Raw genomic sequence first — 7,268 nt, 5'->3', positions numbered from 1 at the left:
TATTGAAGTGTTTATAGAAAACAAGTTTGTCTGTTTTTATTTTTTTTTTTTAAAGACTCCCTGTGTAGTCCTGGCTGGCCTCCATCTCACAGAGATCCACCTGCCTCTGTCTCCTGGGTGCTGGGATTATATATAAAGCATGTGTCACAAGTTTAAGTCTTATAAAGTCTGTTCTTAGAAGACTAGACTTTGGTTAATATGAAGGTAGCCTGCCCCTCCCTCCCTCCCTCCCTCCCTCCCTCCCTCCCTCCCTCTCTCCCTCCCTTCCTTTTTGGTGTTTTGAGACAGGGTTTTTCTGTGTAGCCTTGGCTGTTCTGGGACTCATTCTGTAGACCAGGCTGGGCTTGAACTTGTACACATCTGCCTCCTCCTGCCTTTTGGGATTAAAGGTTTGCCCCGTTGACTGGCTCCTTATTTCTTTTACCCCTGTGGTCTTTATAGATTGGTCATTAGTCAGGTGAGGTGGCACATTCCTTTATTCTCTGCACTTGGTATCTCTGTGTTAGTGACTAGCTTGATCTATCTGCATAGTGAATTCTAGGATGATTACCCTGTCTCAAAAATTTTTTGTCATTAAATAAGTTTGTTGTTAGGAACTTAGAGGTGAGAATTTCATGCACATCAGGGATGTCTTTTAATTATTTTTGTCATTGTTGTTCTACTATGTAGTTACCTTTCTTCCATTACTTTTGCAGTTGAATATACTGTTTATTTGAATTCTGCTGTAATTGAAGCATGCTGTAGACGTTGAGTTCTAGCATAAGTCCAAGATTCTTTCTAAACATGATTTTTAGAAGCAGTACTTTCCTAGTTTCAGAGCTTTTTCTTTTTAAAAAACCTATTTTGTCTTTATTAATTTAAGTAATTGTGTGTGTGTGTGTTTGTCTCTCTGTCTTGAGTGTAGGTTGTACAGAGGTGAGGAGAGTATTGAATCCACTGGAGCCGGAGTTGGACAGTTGTGACAGAGTGGGTGCTGGCAAGTGAAGTTGGGTCCATTGCAGGAGCAGTATGTATCTGATCTTACCTGTTGAGCCATCTCTTTAGCTTTATTGATGGACAGTGTATGTTCTGCTTAAAAGGGAGCAATTTGTAAAAATTTAAAGCTTTTTCAGTGTTGTCCTTGGTTTATTAGTTATAAAGAGCCTACTCAAGACTGCCACAGCAAACATATAAATAGTGAATTGTTTTATTAGACATTAATTTGCTTTGATTGTGGTAACATCTGTCTTTAATAGTAGTCTTACTGTACCAGCTATTTCTTCACTGGTTTACTGTCTCATGTGGGACTTGTTACTTATCTTACTGCTCTTCTGTTTTCATTTGTGTTTTGAAAGATTGGCTTTTTAAAATTGGGTTAGCTCTTTAAAAAACTTTTTTTTAAAAGATTTTTAAATTTATTTATCTATGTGAGTGCTCAATTTACATGACAGAAGAGAGTGTTAGATCCCATTATAGAAGGTTGTGAGCTACCATGTTGTTGCTGGGAATTGAACTCAGGACCTCTGGAAGAGCAACCAGTGCTCTTAACTGCTGAACTATTTCTCCCACCCTAAAAACTTTTTTGACAGGTAGATATGAGTAACTTTATATTCTAATTTTAGGAAACTTTATTTAGAGGTATTTATACATATAAATTAAATTTATATGTCACTGGAAATAAGATTAATGGTGCTATAACAATTAAATGGTTTATGCCCAAAGCTTGTTGATTTTAATCTAGTTTTGAGTTTTTATACTGAAGAGTGACCTGATCAAAAAATCTGACTGGTCATTTTCATCCCTAATTTGAATTATTGTCCTACAAGTTCGTTAGGCACACTATGTTTAGGAAGTACAATTCATGCTCTACAGAAGACTTTATTTATATATTGTGCAGCTGTATGAAGGAAGAAGCTCTAAATTTTTGTTATTTAGGATTCAAGTTCTCTTACTTTTTTTTTTTTTAAAGATTTATTTATTTATTTATTTATTTAATGTAGATAAGCACACTGTCCATGAAACACCAGAAGAGGGCATCAGATCCAATTACAGATGGTTGTGAGCCACCATGTGGTAGCTGGGAATTGAACTCATGACCTTTGGAAGAGCAGCCAGTGTTCCTAACCGTTGAGCCATCTCTCCAGCTTCCCACTCCCTTACTTTTAACATAACAAACACTGTATACACCTGCTTTCTCTAGTTAACTTAAGCACAACTTGAAAGGATATAGTTGATTCTATTACAGCATTGTGTGATTTCATGGTTCATTTCCATATGAAAAATGAGAATTCTACAGCAAGTTGTATAATTTCTGAGGTGTGTTTTGGGTCATGGATAGGATGTAGTTTGTTATGGCACCTGCAGAACTTCTTTGTATTTCCCAGATGCTAGGCTTTGCACATTTGCAGTATCTTGTTGGGCAAATCAGAAATTTGTTTATGAATTAATCAACTTAGTCCTGTTGACATGCTAATCAGTTATTGTCCAAAAGGAGCATTGCAATACCCCCCACCCCCATGCCTGTTTTAGAATGCCGTTACTAAGCTTGCTTTGCTAGGTTAATTCAGAAAGCATTTAGGTTCTAAGGCATGTTTTGTGCCAGACCTAAAATTTCTTAGGACTCAATAATGCTGGGTTGAGTAAAGAACATATCTTTCCTATATGGATTGGTCATAAAAGCTATAGTTTATGAAACTGTGCTGTGGTGGTGCATACCTATGGAGATAGAGGCAGGAGATCTCTGAGTTCAAGGCCAACCTGGTCTACAGAGCAAGTTCCCGGACAGCCAGGGCTACACAGAGAAACCTGTCTCAAAAAGACCAAAAAAGAAAAAGCTTACCCCCCTCCAAGCCTCTCCCCACAAAACAAACAAAACAAAACAAAAAAACCAAACCAAAACCAAACCAACTATACTTTGTGACTTTGGTTATGTTTAGTTAGCCTTACTGAAAAAAGTCCATTCTAAGATAGTAAGGCTGTAACCTTATAGTAAGTGGTTTATTTCTGAAAGTTAGAATGGAGGCAGTCACTTTAAAAAAAGGTTATCTGTGTGTGTGTGTGTGTGTGTGTGTGTGTGTGTGTGTGTGTTTGTACCACAGTGGTGTGTTGAGGTCAGAGGACTGACAACTTATGGGTGGGGGGGGAATCTCTTTCTCTCATACCATTCAGGGGCTGAGGCTTTCAGGTCATCTGGAAGCAATGAGGGCCTTTACCTGATGAACTATCTCCCTAGCTGTGGCCTTTGTTTTGTTTTTTGTAGTGAGACAAGGTCTCATTTTAGCAAATCTGGAACTCACTTGATAATTCAGGGTAGCCTTGAAACATCCTCTAGTTTATAGCTAGAGTGGAGATTAAAGAAGGTACTTGTTGTGATGGGAGAGAAAGCTCAACTTTTAAGAATAATTGTTCTTCAGAGAGAGGATCTAGGTTTGGTTCCCAGCACCCACATGATGGTTACCATCTGAAATGCCAGTGCCAGGGGAATCCAGTAAGCTGTTTTGTAAACTCAGAGGGCACTGGGCACACATGTGGAACATACATACATGTGGGAGAAACACCAAGACACATAAAATAATAAAATCTAAAAACAAGAAATTTATAAGTTATGAAACATACAATGTTTTTACTTTATTTTTTTAAAGATAGGATTTCATTATATAGCCGACTGTCCTAGAACTCACTATGTAGATTAAACTAGGCTGTCCTTAAACTTAGAGCTTTGTCTGCCTTTGCCCCAAGTGCTGGATTAAAGATGAGTGCTACCACCGTCTGGCTATAATGTTTGCTTTTAAAGGAAAAATTAGGTACAATATAAGTTAAGGTCTGAGAACCAAACTCAGGGCCTCTGGAAGAGTAGCAACCACTCTTAACTACTGAGCTGTTTCTCTAGTCCCCAAGTTTAATTTTTATTTTACCTAGTAGCAGCATTTGTCATGGTGGATGCCTTGCCCTCGGAGGTTAGAAGATGCTTTGGAATTGAACCAGCATCCTCTGGAAGAGCAGCCAATGAGTACTCTTAACCATTGAACCATGTCTTTAGCCTCTGACCTCATGGTTTTAAATGCCCAATTTTTCTTTAGCTAGGAACTCTGGGCTTCTTATATCCCACTGCTAGTGTGATATTTCCCACTTACGATGTGCTTTTTTTTTTTCTCCTCCTCCTCTTCTCCTCCTCCTCCCTCCTCCTCATCCTCTTCCTTCTCCTCCTCCTCTTCTTCTTCCTCCTCCTTCCTCCTCCTCATCCTCCTCTTCTTCTTCCTCCTCCTCCTCCTCTTCAGGACAGGGTTTCTCTGTAGCCCTGGTTGTCCTGGAACTGGAACTCACAGATATCTACCTGCCTTCTTCTGAGTGCTGGTACTAAAGAGAATGCCCCACCACTGCTTACTTATGTGCTTAATTGACAACTTAAAATGAATTTTTCCCAGACCAAATTTCCAATTTTTGCCTAATCTTTTTGAAGTGTATTGATAGGTTATAAGTCTAGCTAATTGATTTTGAAGGTTTCTGCAAGTTACCTGAATGGTCAGTGGTTCAACTTGTTTCACTAAATCTGCTCCAGATTTGCTTCATAGTATAAAAACAGTTCATATATTTTCAGCTGCTGGATATAACTCTGAGCTCTTTTTTACTGCTGCTTCTCTGGCTATAGATATCTAAGTAGTGTCTGTTGTATTTGAAGTCAGATGATGAGAATCCTTGACTACTTTGTCAATATGAAGGTACTGCTTATTCGAATTAAAAAGTTTGAATGATAGGCTATATTCCTTTTAAACTAAAAAAATTAAAAAAAAATTACGCTTACTTATGTATGTGTACATATGTATGGGTGCCCTTAAGCATGGTGTGCATATGGAGGCTGGAGGACACAGTAATCTATTCTTCTACTTATGTGGGTCTTGGGGGGGTTGGAACTTAGGAACTCAGGTCTTCTGGCTTGGTGGCAGTGCTTTTATGTGCTGAGCCACCTCCCTTTTTAAAATCCCTTAGGACATAGAATCACACTGGGAAAGATTAGGCCATCTAACCTAATTAATGGTAGTTAAGGTGTTAGTTGCCAAAACATTTCTAGAACAACTATACTTAAAACACACTGGAAGATATCAGAGGATTTAGCTTTTGTTTTAAGTACATTTAAGAAGAGAATACGATTCTTTTAGACTTCTGTTCTTTTTAGTTTTATAGCAGGAAATGTTTATAAAAATGGAATTTTTTTTTTTGCAAAAGAATACTTAATAAGGACACTATAAAAATATAAGCTACTGAATGATGCCTTTTGGTTAATGCATTTTTAAATAGTGGGAAATGGCATTATTGAGTTTATTAGTTGAATATTTGCATTAGAAGGGTGACCTTGATCTTACTGCATGATTCATTTCTCTCCTAAACCTTTTTCTTTGTGAGAACTTTTAAAGCCTTCTTTGTTCCATAGAGGTTAAGAGAACTATTCCAAAGTGGACTACCAAGCTAGTAGAAGAATAGAGGCAAGATGTAGATTGTCCTATTTTTTTTTTATCTCCCTTCCCTTTTTTTTCCTTTTTCTTCTTCCTCAGGGTTTCACTTATGTAGTCATGGCTGACCTCAAATTTATGATACCCTGGAGTCCTTCTACCCCCATTACCTTGCCCAAGCTTCTGATTTACAAATACAGAGTAGTAACCCAGGGGTGTTCTTTTCTCGAAGTCTCTCTTACTTTCAGGAGTTTTTACCTTTTTAAAATAAATCTATTTTCTTTGTTTTAAAAAAGAAAAAAAAAGTTAGAAAGAAAGACATTTGTACCAGAAAATCTTGAATTATCATATCACTAGCACCGATAATGTTGAAAAGCAGTAAATATTTTTTCATGAAAAGTCATTTAAAATTAACATATATTTAGTACATTCACAAGGCTAAGCAAACTTTATGTTATGTAGTTTGAAAACATGTCTATCATTTTAAGATGTTAAAAAAAGCAGTTTAAGCCATTGGAATTATTAAAAAGAAAAAAAAACTGGTATGATGACACATGCTTGTAAATTCCAGAGCATTTGCGGCAGAGGCAGGTGGCTCCGAGTTCAAGGTTAATTTGGTCTGTATAGCATGCTCAGGCTAGCCAGGACTACATAGTGAGATCCTATTTCAAACATGAAAAAGCCAATCTTGCAAAGTAAAGGGACTGTTGGAAATTTTGTATTAGAGATTACCCACTTTTGGTGCTTTACTGCTAATGTCTGATGCTTTTAAGGAATAAAGAAAATCTTCCATTTGCTACTTAATAGTGAATGTATTATACTTGTAAAAAATTAACTTCATAGAAGAGTCAGTCATATTAATACTGATAGCAGATATGCATTGTGCATTTCTCAGTATTTACTCTTTGAAAATGATTACTGTTTCCCAAAGGAGAAAACTAAAGCTTCAATAACTCCTGATTGATTTAATTTCCGAATTTGAATCCATATGGACCTGCCTCAAAAAGTTGTCTCTTTACTAAACCTGGGACTGAGATGGCAAAAACCAAAAAAATGGAGGAGTCATCTTGTATGGGGGATTAAGAAGTGTTTTAGGATTATGTATTTGCCTTAGGAGCTCCTCAGACCAGGAAGGAAAACAATATAGGAAACAGCTGTTGGAACTCTTACTAGTCATTAATATAGGAATAAGAAATTTGGCCGGGCGGTGGTGGTGCACGCCTTTAATCCCAGCACTTGGGAGACAGAGGCAGGGGGATATCTGAGTTCGAGGCCAGCCTGGTCTACAAAGTGAGTTCCAGGACAGCCAGGACTACACAGAGAAACCCTGTCTCAAAAAACCAAAAAAAAAAAAAAAGAAATTTGTAATGTAGTGTCTGAGGTTTGTTTGCAGACATTCACCTTGCCCCATTTATGTCTAGTGACTCTTATTTAAGTTATAAACTTAAGTAAGTTTATAAATGGATTGCTTAGAGTAGATTTACCATATTGGAACTTGTTTCCAGATTTATTTACATGTGGATAGACTTAAGGATGGACGGCCTCAGATAGGATCAAGAGATTTATCCACTTCCTCTAAGATGGTTTCTTATTGGCCCAGAGCTCACCAATTAGGTAGGACTAGCTGGCCAGTTATTAACCATTGGGATCTATCTGCCTATTTCTTTCTCCATAGTGCTCAGATGGCATGCAAGTGCCAACACACCTAGCATTTTTTTTCCTCTGAGTTCTAGGGATGGAACTCAGATCCTTGCGTTTAGAAGGTAGGTGTTTTGCCAAATGAGCCTCCCTAATCCCTCAAAGAATTGTAGTTCCTAAGAAGAATAGAAACAACTATTTTTA

General features: G+C 37.5%; 1 protein-coding gene across 1 annotated transcript in view; it reads left to right on the top strand.

The window, feature by feature from the left end:
• Positions 1 to 983: 983 nt before the first annotated feature.
• Strbp (spermatid perinuclear RNA binding protein) overlaps positions 984 to 7,268 on the top strand; it is a 133,304-nt gene continuing 127,019 nt past the window's right edge. Inside the window, exon 1 of the mRNA XM_076928659.1 lies at positions 984 to 1,006. The gene's annotated coding sequence lies outside the window, so the exon portion shown is untranslated. The remainder of the gene's footprint in view (positions 1,007 to 7,268) is intronic.

The sequence above is a fragment of the Arvicanthis niloticus genome, chromosome 2 (genome assembly GCF_011762505.2).
Source record: "Arvicanthis niloticus isolate mArvNil1 chromosome 2, mArvNil1.pat.X, whole genome shotgun sequence".
Lineage (NCBI taxonomy): Eukaryota > Metazoa > Chordata > Mammalia > Rodentia > Muridae > Arvicanthis > Arvicanthis niloticus.
This window is presented reverse-complemented; position numbering and strand designations above follow the sequence as displayed.